The 16,401-nt window shown below is 45.1% G+C and overlaps 1 pseudogene; it reads left to right on the top strand.

The window, feature by feature from the left end:
- Positions 1-2,154: 2,154 nt before the first annotated feature.
- On the top strand, positions 2,155-7,090 carry LOC147033766 (uncharacterized; annotated as a pseudogene).
- The last annotated feature ends 9,311 nt before the right edge of the window (positions 7,091-16,401 follow it).

Here is a 16,401-nt window from a genome sequence, read left to right as displayed (position 1 = left end):
CACGTTTATGTGAAAACAAAAACATACCAGTCCCTCGGATCCCACTTGGTCATCAAATTTAACTAATACACTTTTTCATCAAACCCCAATCAATTTGTCATTACGTCCATCGTCCGCTGGCCTCCTCCATACTGCCCTAATCGTTTATGTCCAACAATTTAAACGAAACATCAAAATCTCTTCACCAACCCCATGGAACCTCTGCATGGTTCCAACCAGGCATTTCAATCCTTCCTCAAACAAGCCACTCTTTGTCATCAACTTGTTTCAGGTGTGTTTAACACTGCCTGTGATGTCTCCACCACTTTTTTTAATAATCACCCAAATCCACTCGTGCCACTCATGCCTTCTGTCATCTCTCAATTTGCAATCACTTTCGGTGCAATTTCCAATCAAGATTTTCACATCCCCATATGGCCTGCTTCTTTGGCTCATTGGAAGGGGAGTGAGGGAACGAATCCCTCATTACCCATTACATGACCCCGCCGCCTTTCTGCCACGGCTCAAAGGGGTCACGCCTCAATGGGGGCTGTGATCTACCCCCTCCTTTTCTCCAGGGTTCATGGAAATCAGGTAAACCCCAATAAGTGGAATGGTCTCCTCCTCTTCTCCAGGGTTCACAGAAATCAGGGAAACCCCAATAGGTGGAACGGGCTCCCCCTCTTCTCCAGGGTTCACGGAAATCAGGTACACCCCAATCAGGGAGGCGGCCTCCCCCTCTTCTCCATAACTCCCTGAAGACAGATAAACTCCACTCAGCTAGCCAAACCACTCGTGTGCTCAGAAAGGTCTGAAGACCAAGTGACACACGCCAGTGCCACCCGCCACTCATCTGCACTCCACATCTGCAAGTTCCTGTGAGGCTGATAGAGAAATTAAAATCCAATTTCTAACTTGGATTTCTAAAATCCAATCTAAAACTTCTCCTGGATGCAGCACCTCTAACTCTAAGAACCCATGCGGAGCTGTCCATTATGGTTTCCGTCCCCTGGCTCAAGTTCTGTCCTGGTGGCATTTCTATTTCCCCTCGCACCTCAAACCTATTTCCTATGTCACCACTCATTCCATGCTCAGGACTCCCACACACAGCAGGCTCCACACATTCCAAGGTTATGTGTTGACATTCCACACCTTCAACCTTGCCTGTGTACTGACCAACTGCCTCGCACTCCAGGGCTACATTCCCGAACGCCAGGTGAGTACCCACACACACTTCGGCCTCGGCAGCACATACCGGTGCTGTTGTCTGGACTGTGGGCTCACAGCATTCGTTCACAGGCACTCCACACACACATTCAGGGGTCACGCATACGTGCACCCCATCGGACAGAGTCTCTTCGTGAACATAAAATTCAATTTCTACCTTAAGCTCATCATCCGCACCATGTAAGCATGTACCCACGTACCTGCTTCGTTCCAGAGTCACCTCTGTCGGGTCGCCTCTCTCCAGCAGGTTGCTCATCATCGGTTCGCCACATTCCTCTGGGGTTGTCAGCTCCACATGCTGGACCTGCTCAAAATGTGTTTCATTCGTCAACAACCCCGTGTGCTCCCTCAATGTCTCCTCCACCAGGGTTTGCTCTAATTGTGGTATCATCTGACGAGTGATGTCAATCAAGTCCCGCACCACTAACATTCCTCCCTGTGGTGATGTCACACATCCCATATTATTGTGCCGTTCTACTTCCTGGCTCCATTTTCCTTTCCATTCGAGTCGTTCTTCCTCTCTGAGCCTTTTGAGTTGTTCGTTATCTTTCCAGAGTTTTTCCATCTCCGTGGACTCCCACCTTGCTCTCTTCTTTAGTTGGTCAATTTCAAATTCGTTTTCTTCTTGTTTTCTATCGCACCGTCTCTCTCATGTTCTTCATTCTCCAATCTCATTGTGTCCTTCAATTGGCTGATTTTCCTTTCCTGTTTCATTCGTTGTTCTTTCACTATATCCTCTTACTCCAACCTTGCTTTTTCCTTTAATTCCTCTCTCGCCTCCTCACCTCTTTTCAATGCTTCCCTCCTCATTTTGTCCATTTTCTTATTGTATTCCTCTACTTCTTCCAGGCATTTCTCTTTTCTTTTTATCTCCTGTTCTCGGATTTCACTTATCCGATTGCCTGCTCTTACCTCTCGCTTCAGTCGTTCCAAGTCCCAATCGTGTTCACGTTTTTCCTTTTCCAACTTTGTTTTCCATTCTTCTTCCAAGTTCTCTCTATCTCGGGAATTACTGATTTGCTCTTCCTCTAATGTTTCGTTCAGTTCGCTCTTCTCGTTCCAACTTTCGGGTAAACCCTTCCTTCATTTCTCCCTGTAGTTCTTTGAACTGTCTTGACTTTTCCAACAATTCTTCCTTCCTTTGCTCCAGATATTTCTCTCCTCTTTTTATCTTCTGTTCTTGGCTTTCTCTTATCCATTTGCCTGATCTTACCTCTTCCTTCAGTTGTTTCAATTCCAAATTGTGTTCACATTTTTCCTTCTCGAGCTTTTTTTCCATTCTTCCTCCAAGTTCTTCCTCTCCCGGGAGATACCAATCTGCCCTTCCTCTATTCTTTTGTTCAGTTTGCTCTTCTCATATTCCAAATTATGGGTATACAACACTACTAAATTATTTTTTCCACATTGTTCGTCGACTCTGTTGGCTAAGTCCTCTTTCAGCCACTGAATTTGTTACCGTACATCGGCCAATCGTTGTGTCCCCCCGTACACTTAATTTTTCTGAAGCTCGTCTGCGTGCCGTTGTGCCTCGTACACTTCAATTTGTACCTCCTTTATATAATTTTCATAACTCCTCACCTCTTCCAAGGCATCCACCAATTGTGTCTGAAGCTTGCCAATGTTCACGTAGTCGTGCTGCCACGCCTGCCATGGCACATGCCGTGACCACGTGGTTTGAACCGGTGGCTGGGAGCCTCCCCCTCGTGTTGTGCCGTTCGTTGCGCAATAATTAGCCCTCTCCCGCTTTGTGTCGTGCCGAGATGGAGCCGCGCCGCCACCCTGCGACTCCATTCTCTTTACAATTTGCAAGTTTTTCACCCGATCCACTCAAACACAAAATCAAATCAAATTTGGACCGGTTTTTTTTTCTCGCTTCTCGTAACCAATGGTCGGGGTGCGAAATGCACCACAGGTCCAAATATCCCACTCCTGACACCAGTTGCTGCGGATCCGGGGTGGCGGGATTCTCACCTGACTCTTGGCGCCACCCTCACCACTGTCGTCTCCGGGGTTTATAACGTCGGCCGGCTCGGCACAGGCCTCGGGTCATGTATCGTCAATCGCGATACCAACGTAATCCTTGTACCGTACCAGTTGGGGAAATAGCACCCCGGTTACAGACTGGTTGTGTCAGATGCCGAGCGTTTTCTGCCAGTCTGTAACCATTTTGGTTTTATATGCCAATCGAATGGATCGTTCCTCGAAACGACACGAATTAATCAATAGCGGCAACTTCATACGAACCAACCAGATTTATTGGGGAACATCAGGGAATACGAGACAAGCAAAATATTCACGACAATGTTTTTATTAACAATCTTTAACCCGTTCTTAACGAGGGAACTACGGATTACGGGTTCCGAGGGAGTCGCTACCGAGATATGCCTTAAACAACATGCAGACAAGACAGACAGACAGCATGCAGACAAGACAGAGTACTTGGTGATGTTTCATGGACGAGAGGAGAGTGTCAAAAGCACGAATGTCGCTCGTAACAAGCCGATGTCCACGGATTCGAGCCCCCAGCTCGAACACGCCGCGTGGCAAAATGGCGCTCGCCCTTTTGTCGCAGACCTCACGCACGCACTCTCGCGCGTTCAGACCCCGCGAGGTCGACTGCACCAGAGCGAAAAATCCACGGTGGTATGCTCCAGCTGGCTTTTCACAAATTCCAGCATACAAGTCCAGGGCCGGCCTGTTTACCAGGCAAGGCCAAATGGAGGTGTTTGGGCTCCAGCAGGCGGATCGGCAGGCAGATCGACAAACGTGTCGAGGACCTTCTCATGAAAGTCGTTCGCCCACTCGATGTGCAGGCAGCCTCTAGTCGTTTCTCCTGCCTCCTTCACGAAGCAGATGGCAGACAGACACAGCTGTCCCCGACACAGCAGATCATGGCTCCCACCATTCGTTTCTCAGTTCCACCTTTTCTTTCTCGGCCGATGGCAGACTCGACCCTCAGGTTCAGTTTTCTCTCCAGGCCGATTCATCACTGCCTTTCCTTTTCTCACTCGCCTCGAAGCCCCTACTCATCCAGCAGATCGCGACTCGACACTCGTCGTTTCTCTGTTGCCTTCCCTGCCTTTCTGTCAGCTCGTTCCTCACGAAAAACAGACACAGCTGTCCCGTGTACAGCCGATCGGCACCACCTCGGCGCTGACAGTTTTACCAGTTTCTTTTTTTTTGTTCGCTCACTTGCAAGCCACTGGCTTCTCCCCCTTTTACGAAGCTGACAAAACTACTCCCCCCAGCTCCACCTCCCTCTCCAGGCCACTCCACCTCAGCCGACTGGGCGGGGCCTATCATCCGGAGAGGGGAGGAAGATGAAGCCCTCGGCACACCACCACTGTACGAACAATAAACATGCATCCTGCACCTCCCGACACACATGTAACGTCCATTTTACCGAACAACCTCGCTAAACATGCATTTAATGTGGGGATCTGAGCTAATCCTATATTTAGTAGCCTACTAAGGGCCATTTCCGTAACAATATCATTGCTCGTGTATGTTGTTATGTAGCAATTCATACAATGGTCAACTTTTCATATAGAATCTTGTGTTTTTTCACTTCCTAAGATCACATAGGACTACAAATCAGCAGTTTCCAATCTTTCCAAACATTGCTAATGACAAAAATCCAAGATGGCAGCCAGCGAGTGACAAAAAAAAAAAAAAAAAAAAAAAAAAAATCCATAAAAATTTTGATGACAAATTTCGTTTCGTATTTTCAGACAGTGTATGCAGTAGATCTATAATAGACATCATAATCATCATCCCGAACACTCATCATAATCATAATCCCTAACACTCATCAATATGACCACTGTGATATCTTTGCCTGATCCTGCATATTTTGACAATATACGTGGTGTCTTTCACATAAAAATTATCAATTATGTGTTTTTTCTCTATTTGCAGATGTCATGGCACAGAGCGAAGAACCCCCGGAGAAAAGGACGCACACAGAAATAAACTATAAACTATGCATAAAGTGTCAGAGCTCCAAACAAGAGCAATTGAAAGAACCACCACAATCCGAGAAACCTTCAACGTACGACAAATTGTTGACAGCGGTTCGTTTGAGAGCGAGTTTTGGGAACAGTGAGTTCATTACACTCAGTTAAAAAAAAAAAAAAATCGGGGACTTGACAGCAGGTGATCTAAGTGACAAGCATGTTGTGTGGCACAGAACATGCTACGCGGCAAGCACCGATAAAGAACATATAAAACGTGATGAAAAGCGATATAAACGAGCCTGTGCAACATCCGATGTTAGTCTTCTTCAACCAACCATAGGGAGACCAGCTACCTCATCGCACCATGGAGAACCTGAAGAACTGTCAGTATCAGGAAGGCACACTCGTTCAAAATCCATGAACTACGATAAAAGTAAGTGCTTTTTCTGCCAAGGCAAAGTTCAAGATGTTTTGCACGAATGCCGGTCAGGAAATATTGGAACTCTGATACATGATATAGTGCAACACTCGAACAACCCAGAGTGGAAAGTGAACTATGCTAATGTCATATCTGACAATGATGCACTGTCACAGGACATTGTGTATCACAAGCAGTGTATAACTGAACAGTGGCAACTTCTGAAGCGTGAGTTTGAGTGTGCTGAAGACAGTCTACCCTCCTCAAATACCCCTACCGGTTGGCAATACCGATGATAGTGAAACAACTGCTCACTATATAGCAGCCGAAATCGAGTTCTTTGCTGAAATACAGGAGCGTATCGAACAACGTGAAATCATACCCATCGATGAAGCAGAAAAGGACTATGTATCGAAGATGAAACAACACGATATTGAATATTGGTCAAGATTTTCAAATGCCCAAACAGCACGGAGATGGTTGCGACAGAAAATCGAGAAGAATGTCAAACTCGTTCAGTTCACACTATTGCCAAATAAGCCTACGCTGATACATTCCAAAGCCAAACAAATAGCAAGCAGTCGGAGAAGCAGTACACAGACCTGACGTACATGATAACATGAAGAAGATATTCGAAGCTTCCATAGTGCTGCGTAAATCAATTGAGCAGGTCAAAAAGGGCCCATGGGTTTTCAATGGAACGCTGTTAAACTCAGCAGAAGATGTAGTTCCACATGAACTATATGACATGATTCTATGGATCTTGAAGGGCATGTCCACAGTAAAAACTAAAGCCCGAACACATGATTTGAATCAGTCAGCAACGGTCATCTCTCAGCAAATACTGCAAGCACATAAATCAAATCGTCAAAGGTGTGGAGAAGCTACTTCCGACTCAAGGATGCATCACTGAGCATATATTGCGCGCACACCTACAAGCCAACATATGGTTGCAAGACTTGGTAGCTGTACCGATTCTACTGGATCCTGTTACTCTGGGATGGCGACAACTGGAGGACGGCCACTATGTCCCAGTTGTCTCAAAAGTTCCAGCAGCACTGGAGGCTGTGGTGGAACTTGTGAAGTGTTCCTGTGTCGCCAGTAAGTGCAGTGGACGGTGCTCTTGTAAGGCACATAATCTAGCCTGTAGAGAGCTCTGCAAGTGTGAAGGAGCTGAGGACACATGCAACAATGTCACAATTGATGAGAATTCAAGCGATGACGAGGAAAATGAGGACTTGGATGACTAAATAATTATAGATGCCGAAGCATCTTTGTGTTTTGTATTTGCACATCCATTCAAATTGTATGTTCTCAGTACTACAGAACTTCCTTCTTGTGCGTATTTAGCAGTCATATTTTGGGGGGGTTCGTAAATAATGTCGAACTGGGTTAAATTTAGCTGAACAGATATTTTTATTATCTCTGAATGTGCTATAATGGGTAAAATATGGCGATTTCTCAAATTTTGGATTTTGGTGACTGCTTATGAATAAAAAAATTGGAAACAGCTGTTTTTGTGTTCACTGTAAACATAGGAAGTGAAAAATTACAAGTTTCCAGATTCTATATGAAAAGTTGACCAAATTACACAATGACATACACTACTGTGCGAGTCGCATTCTGGAGATGACGTGAACGGTCACGTGACCTGCGGTTCGCTGAAGTCAACTGTTTTGAGGGGCGGGGCATAGCAAGTTGTGAAAAGCACTCGAAATGTTTGAGATATTGGTCTAATTATCCCATTTTTTATTTTAAAAAAGAAATGGGCGATTTCCTCACTAGGAAGATCAAGTTAATATATAAATAACCAGAAAGTTTTGAGTGTCATGGGACCTTTAAATAGGGCAAATATGCAGAATGATTTTACAGATTATTTTTCAGAGTAACTCATTGCATAAATATAGCCGCCTTTTGCATAATATAATAAACTTGCGATCCAATTTTGATTGGCTCGTGGACCCCCTAGACAATAATTGATTTTAACCAAATTTTGTATGAGTGGTCAAATTAGGAAGTGAAACAAACTGAGGGTAGGTAGAAGTTTAATGCAAAAAAATTTTTTTTAATCATGGGGCTCCAGAAGCACCCGAGTATGCAACCACAATTGGCACACGTCAGGGATGCAATTGAGAGAAAAGCAGTGGCCAGTGCATCAGATGCTGTTACTATTCCAGAGGAACAATTCGTCCTTGGAAGCATCATTCGCTAGGGTTGGGAACATTGACCGGATTGAAATTATTGCTGACCATCCTGAACCGCCTTGGCCATTGTATTAACTATGATGAAGTGAAGCGGTTTGAGACTGAGATTGCCAACACATGCTCTGATGGTGAACGTGAAACCCCTGCTGGCCTTGATCTGTGCAGGACTTAGAAATAGGTAAGACATGGCATTGTGACTTCGGAACTGGAATGTTGGAAGGGATTAGCATCATCCTTGACTATGGATCTGGCAACCACTGGAGGAAACATGGATGTCTTGAAACTAGCTGCCATTTTGAGGAGAAACAACCCAGGATCACTGAAGCACAAAAAGGCTTTCATGTGCTGATGGGTTGTGACTTCACATGCTGCTTCAGGTGAGCCCGAACCCCATCCAGCTTCTGGAGGCAGGACAAGTTAATGTGATGGCACATGGAAACTACTTGCAACCAGATTGGTCCCCAGGAAGTTCACTCCCAGCATCCCTCACATGCATCAACAGATAATTGAGACAGCATGAGAGCTAGCTACATCCACATACGAAGTCTGACTGTATGGAGTGTTGGTTGGGGGATTCTTAAACTCATTGTTCATTGACTTGGTATTACTAGTGCGGGCCTGTACGTGCAAATAAAAAAAGAACAGTTGTGACGTCATAGCACCGTGTCCTGTCATTGGTTTGGTAAATAAATGGCCAAACTTGGGAACCACTTGTCCGATTAATATCAAACCTTGAAAAGGCACATCCACAGGTCCCCAGTAATATACCTGGCAAGTTTCAATTAGATCGGATCACTGGTTGTCGAGAAACAGCGGTCGCAGACAGACACAGAAATTGCTGGAATTATAGATACTTGTGTGGGCCCGTACGTGCGTGCCCATACGTGCAAAAAAATAAGAATTGTGACGTCATAGCACCGTGTCCTGTCATTGGTTTGGTAAATAAATGGCCATAACTTGGGAACCACTTGTCCGATTAATATCAAACTTTGAAAAGGCACATCCACAGGTCCCCAGCAATATACCTGGCAAGTTTCAATTAGATCGGACCAGTGGTTGTCGAGAAACAGTGGTCAAACACACACACACACACACACACACACACACACACACACACACACACACACACACACACACACGGCTGGAATTATAGATAGACTAAAATATCTGTTTAATATCAAATAAATGTGAATCGTTTGCTTCTTTTTTTTTTCATTCAGCATCCTTCTTCATAAATACTACTACATGATTAACAACAAACTTTTGAACAATGCAATGTTTATAATTGGAATCATTGACTGTGAAAACATGGGTATCGACACGGACACGTGGGCTGATGCTGTCGGTTGTAGAATGCGAGTTGAGGTTTGACAGCAATCTCTCCACCTTGTCAGGAGAAAAGGATACAGAGTCCAGGAACAACTGGATAAAGTGGGTACAGAAAGCGATGGGTTTCGGACACAAGATTTAGATACAAACACCGAGTTTAGGCATTCAGCCTTTTCACGTGCTGTTCGGGTTAGGGCGGCCATTGTGGCAGTATGAGCAGTGCAGCCATTTGAGGTAAGGGAGGGGGAACATTTACCAGAAACAGATTTGATTAGACACCACCAGGATTTGGAGGAGGGAGAGAGGTTTGAGAGTTCAGACTTGAGATTAGGATGTTGTTTTCTGGCTCTCGTGAGGGTAGATACACACTTGTTCCGAGCTTTATGGAAGGAACTGAGATTACCCTCAGTTGGGTTTGCTTTCGAACAAGCAAGAAACAGGAAGGAATTGGCTGATGTTTGGAGTCTCATCAAAGAAACACCAGTGATTACAATATTGGTGATTATGGTGCGGTGTCTTTATCACATACTTTCCTCGCCTCACAGATCTGCACGCTTGACGTGACAAAAGGTATAATTGTACGTTCGGACACGGCAAGATCTTAGCTTGGATTCACGGCACGAATCCTGGTAAAAGTGGGTGGATTAAAACAGGAGTGTGAAGTTCCTTTGGTGAAGAGTTGTTGGATTATTTGAAACTGTATTGAAGTAATTTTGATCAAGTATTGACGTGACTACTTCCGCACAGGAAGGTACCAAACAGTTCCTGATGAATTGTGATTGCATTAATACCGATTGATATTCGTGTATTTTCAGTGGGTTTTAAATAAATTGGATTTTTAAAGTTCGTTCTGTTGGATGGCGCTGGTCATGACCTGGTTGATTGTCAATTGATTGAAAAGTTGAAAGTGATCGTGTTTTTTTTTTTTAGTTGGCCATATGAACCCTTCGAGTATTCAAGGATCACTTGTGCCGAAACTTGAACGCTGCACGTAACACACTGCATTGGAGTCATCAGAAGGAACACAAATGAGCAAAAAACAAAGATGGTCATCAGGAGGGACCTGGATAGGATTCCAGTTTCAATTGGTACTCGACCCCCATACCCATAGAGGTGCAGCCAAATAAGCATTATTTTATTTAAATTAAAACAAAAAAAAACAAAATCAAAAAAATTAAAACTTTTATATCAGTTGATGCAGCTGTTCAAGACAGAATTTTGAAACATTTTTCCTTCAATCCAATAAAGCTGCTGTCAGACCATGTGACATGAATCATTCATGAACACCATGGTAGCCCTCAGGCTTGGAGAACATGTGAGTGAAGTTTCCCCTCGATGTCATGCCGTTCTGGAGGTTTTTCAAGGTTTTCAGGTAAATCCAATATGGCTGCCAAACTATGTGACTGTCACAGGTAGGGAACTTTTTGTTCCTCATGGATAGGCAGTCATACCTGTGAAGTTTTTCCTCGATCTGTTGAGCCATTTCGGAGAAGATTTTTGTCGGTTTTTCTTTCAAAAAAAAAAAAAAAAAGGATATGGCTGCCGAATCATGTGACTGATGGCATCAATTTTTTTCTGTTGACCAATTTATCCCTCGATGACCATCAAACTTTCATACGCATCAGATGTACCATTCTGCGTTTGCAATTATGACATGAAAATGAAGGCAGCGATGACATTTAAAAACAAACAAACAAACAAACAAACAAACAAGCCGGTAGGCGACATGGCTGCTCGCTCGAGATGGAAAGCTGGCCGACAAGACTAGCCGATATTCATGTACATGCTATCAATCAATTTAGCACAATAACTATGATTATCACAGCCCTCTTAGTTTGCGCCCAGAAACCCGCCTTGTGAAATTTCAGACATGTTTCCAAAGAGACTCTAACAAATGGCAGCCCTGGTAATTCCATTTATCTATTCGCTAAAGATTTTATTTTTTTATATGATGCTGTAAGACATTCTCCTTGGGCACAAAAAAAACAGGTCCCTCGGAGGTCCAGTTTCGGAGGTATTAATTTTTTTGTACAGTCCACAATAAGTGTACAATGTACGATAAAGTATTTTAGCTGTTGCTAAGCAACGGAGGTGTGCATAGCAACCATTCATTTTTGTGTACATGCTGGCCACATTGTACACATTTCACTCAAGTTTCATCAAAATCAGACTCTTTCTCTTAGAGATATTCGCAATTAACAGTTTCTGAAATGTTCGACATGTACTCGCCAAAAACCTATCTCCTCCTCCAAATATTTTTTGTTAGGGCTGCAAATTGGCATGAAGGGAGCGAGATAGATTACGCACAGAACTCTAAGCTTCGATTTTTCGATTAATTTTTATTTTATTTTTTGACCACTTTAAAGGGCCGTTGCTGGGGCCCGGGGTCCCATATTCGAAAGCACACGATTCCCAGAAATATTGGTCCCACCTACCAAATTTCATTGGAATCGGTTGAGTGGTTTAGCCCCGAGGCTTGACCAAAGTTTCGCGGACAGACAGATGGAAATGTCCAGAATAAGGGTGCTCGAAGAGCAGCCAAAAAAATCACTCATTTCCCGTGGGGAGTACATCACATGTGCCAAGTATAAAAAAAAATTTCCATGGAGTGGTTTTGGAGATGAGAGGTCCAGTGTTTCTCCTTTCTTCCAACATGGCTGCCATACCACATGTCCAATGATGCCATAATTATCATTAAAACATTCTACATGAGTAGTCACACCAATGGTGAAAATGTCAATCTGAAAAGCAATTCCAGAGAAAAGGGAATAACAAAATGCAGACACGCACATACACACGTGACTGATCGCTTAACCCGGCTTCTCGTTTCACGAGTGTGGCCTAACACTCACCTGCTTCCCATATGGAGCATATAACATGGACCAACTTTCGATTTTTGCAGTAGAGCAGTCTTGGAGAAAGAGGTCCAAAGTGTTTTCCCTTATTCCAACATGACTGCCACATGTGACCACTATTATTAAAACATTCCACATGAGTCGTCTCACCTCGGGTGAAAATTTTGTATCAATCAGAGAAAACAGAGAAAATTAGCATAGACGGACGGACAGACACAACCCGAAACCATCATGCCTCCAGCGACTTTGTCAACGGAGGAATAACTATGACCAAACTACATCACCTTTGACCTGAAGAGAAGGTTTATTTTCTTATCCTTGTGAAATGTAGTTCTAAAATGTCAACTTGGATTTGAGTTTTGCCATCACCACCCAATCCACATTAACCCTGTGAACCGAGCTCCTGGGACTTTCGGCTCCCCCATCCTGGGCTCTATAAAGAAATATCTGGCCACTCGGGTATATGGAGATTTGAATAGGGTCTGGTAAACCGACCGCTCTGGTATATGGAGGTGTGAATAGGGACTGGTAAACCGGCCACTAGGGTATATGGAGGTTTGAATAGTGTCTGGTAAACCGACCGCTCGGGTATATGGAGGTTTGAATAGTGTCTGGTAAACCGACCGCTCGGGTATATGGAGGTTTGAATAGTGTCTAGTAAACCGACCTCTCAAGAATATAGAGGTGTGAATAGCAACCGGTAAACCGACCGTTCAGGTATATGGAGGTTTGAATAGGGACTGGTAAACCGACCGTTCAGGTATATGGAGGTTTGAATAGTGTCTAGTAAACCGACCTCTCGAGAATATAGAGGTGTGAATAGCAACCGGTAAACCGACCGCTCAGGTATATGGAGGTTTGAATAGGGCCTGGTAAACCAACTGCTCGAGAATATCGAGCTGTGAATAGCAACCGGTAAACCGACCGCTAGGGTATATGGAGGTTTGAATAGGGACTGGTTTACCGATCACTCGTGGAAAAGGAGGTTTGAATAGGGTCTGGTAAACCGACCGTTCAGGTATATGGAGGTTTGAATAGGGTCTGGTAAACCGACCACTCGGGTATATGGAGGTTTGAATGGGGACTGGTAAACCGAGCACTCGGGTATATGGAGGTTTGAATGGGGACTGGTAAACCGACCACTCGGGTATATGGAGGTTTGAATGGGGACTGGTAAACCGACCACTCGGGTATATGGAGGTTTGAATAGGGTCTGGTAAACCGACAGCTCAGGTATATGGAGGTTTGAATGAGGACTGGTAAACCGACCACTCGGGTATATGGAGGTTTGAATGGGGACTGGTAAACCGACCACTCGGGTAAATGGAGGTTTGAATGGGGACTGGTAAACCGACCGTTCGGGTATATGGAGGTTTGAATAGGGACTGGTAAACCGACCACTCGGGTATATGGAGGTTTGAATAGGGTCTGGTAAACCGACCGTTTGGGTTTATGGAGGTTTGAATAGGGTCTGGTAAACCGACAGCTCAGGTATATGGAGGTTTGAATGGGGACGGGTAAACCGACCGTTCGGGTATATGGAGGTTTGAATAGGGACTGGTAAACCGATAGCTCGGGTATATGGAGGTTTGAATCGGGACTGGTAAACCGACTGTTCGGGTATATAGAGGTTTGAATAGGGTCTGGTAAACTGACCACTCGGGTATATGGAGGTTTGAATAGGGACTGGTAAACCGACCGCTCGGGTATATGGAGGTTTGAATGGGGACTGGTAAACCGACCGCTCGGGTATATGGAGGTTTGAATAGCGACTGGTAAACCGACCGCTCGGGTATATGGAGGTTTGAATAGGGTCTGGTAAACCAACCACTCGGGTATATGGAGGTTTGAATAGGGACTGGTAAACCGATAGCTGGGGTATATGGAGGTTTGAATAGCGACTGGTAAACCGACCGCTCGGGTATATGGAGGTTTGAATAGGGTCTGGTAAACCAACCACTCGGGTATATGGAGGTTTGAATAGGGACTGGTAAACCAACCACTGAGGTATATGGAGGTTTGAATAGCGACTGGTAAACCGACCGCTCGGGTATATGGAGGTTTGAATGGGGACTGGTAAACCGACCGCTCGGGTATATGGAGGTTTGAATAGGGTCTGGTAAACCAACCACTCGGGTATATGGAGGTTTGAATAGGGTCTGGTAAACCAACCGCTCGGGTATATGGAGGTTTGAATAGGGACTGGTAAACCGATAGCTGGGGTATATGGAGGTTTGAATAGGGACTGGTAAACCGACCGCTCGGGTATATGGAGGTTTGAATGGGGACTGGTAAACCGACCGCTCGGGTATATGGAGGTTTGAATAGGGTCTGGTAAACCAACCACTCGGGTATATGGAGGTTTGAATAGGGTCTGGTAAACAAACCGCTCGGGTATATGGAGGTTTGAATAGGGACTGGTAAACCGATAGCTGGGGTATATGGAGGTTTGAATCGGGACTGGTAAACCGACTGTTCGGGTATATGGAGGTTTGAATAGGGTCTGGTAAACTGACCACTCGGGTATATGGAGGTTTGAATAGGGACTGGTAAACCGACCGCTCGGGTATATGGAGGTTTGAACGGGGACTGGTAAACTGACCGCTCGGGTATATGGAGGTTTGAATCGCGACTGGTAAACCGACCGCTCGGGTATATGGAGGTTTGAATAGGGTCTGTTAAACCGACCAATCGGGTATATGGAGGTTTGAATAGGGACTGGTAAACAGACTGCTTGGGTATATGGAGGTTTGAATAGGGACTGGTAAACCGACCGCTCGGGTATATGGAGGTTTGAATGGGGACTGGTAAACTGACCGCTCGGGTATATGGAGGTTTGAATGGTGACTGGTAAACCGACCACTTGGGTATATGGAGGTTTGAATAGGGACTGGTAAACCGACCACTTGGGTATATGGAGGTTTGAATGAGGACTGGTAAACCGACCGCTTGAGAAAATAGACGTTTGAATAGCAGCCGGTAAACTGACCGCTCGGGAACATAGAGGTGTGAATAGCAGCTGGTAAACAGACCGCTCGGGTATATGGAGGTTTGAATAGGGTGTGGTAAACCGACCGCTTGGGTATATGGAGGTTTGAATGGGGTCTGGTAAACCAACCACTCGGGTATATGGAGGTTTGAATAGGGACTGGTAAACCGATAGCTGGGGTATATGGAGGTTTGAATAGCGACTGGTAAACCGACCGCTCGGGTATATGGAGGTTTGAATAGGGTCTGGTAAACCAACCACTCGGGTATATGGAGGTTTGAATAGGGACTGGTAAACCGATAGCTGGGGTATATGGAGGTTTGAATAGCGACTGGTAAACCGACCGCTCGGGTATATGGAGGTTTGAATAGGGTCTGGTAAACCAACCACTCGGGTATATGGAGGTTTGAATAGGGACTGGTAAACCGACCGCTCGGGTATATGGAGGTTTGAATGGGGACTGGTAAACCGACCGCTCGGGTATATGGAGGTTTGAATAGCGACTGGTAAACCGACCGCTCGGGTATATGGAGGTTTGAATAGGGTCTGGTAAACCAACCACTCGGGTATATGGAGGTTTGAATAGGGTCTGGTAAACCAACCGCTCGGGTATATGGAGGTTTGAATGGGGACTGGTGAACCGACAACTCGGGTATATGGAGGTTTGAATGGTGACTGGTAAACCGACCACTTGGGTATATGGAGGTTTGAATAGGGACTGGTAAACCGACCACTTGGGTATATGGAGGTTTGAATGAGGACTGGTAAACCGACCGCTTGAGAAAATAGACGTTTGAATAGCAGCCGGTAAACTGACCGCTCGGGAACATAGAGGTGTGAATAGCAGCTGGTAAACAGACCGCTCGGGTATATGGAGGTTTGAATAGGGTGTGGTAAACCGACCGCTCGGGTATATGGAGGTTTGAATAGGGACTGGTAAACCGACTGCTTGGGTATATGGAGGTTTGAATGGGGACTGGTAAACCAACCACTCGGGTATATGGAGGTTTGAATAGGGACTGGTAAACCGATAGCTGGGGTATATGGAGGTTTGAATAGCGACTGGTAAACCGACCGCTCGGGTATATGGAGGTTTGAATAGCGACTGGTAAACCGACCGCTCGGGTATATGGAGGTTTGAATAGGGACTGGTAAACCAACCACTCGGGTATATGGAGGTTTGAATAGGGACTGGTAAACTGACCGCTCGGGTATATGGAGGTTTGAATGGGGACTGGTGAACCGACAACTCGGGTATATGGAGGTTTGAATGGTGACTGGTAAACCGACCACTTGGGTATATGGAGGTTTGAATAGGGACTGGTAAACCGACCACTTGGGTATATGGAGGTTTGAATGAGGACTGGTAAACCGACCGCTTGAGAAAATAGACGTTTGAATAGCAGCCGGTAAACTGACCGCTCGGGAACATAGAGGTGTGAAT

Source organism: Eptatretus burgeri, chromosome 1 (genome assembly GCF_056783735.1).
Source record: "Eptatretus burgeri isolate ZD-2024b chromosome 1, Ebu_testis_v1, whole genome shotgun sequence".
NCBI lineage: Eukaryota > Metazoa > Chordata > Myxini > Myxiniformes > Myxinidae > Eptatretus > Eptatretus burgeri.
This window is presented reverse-complemented; position numbering and strand designations above follow the sequence as displayed.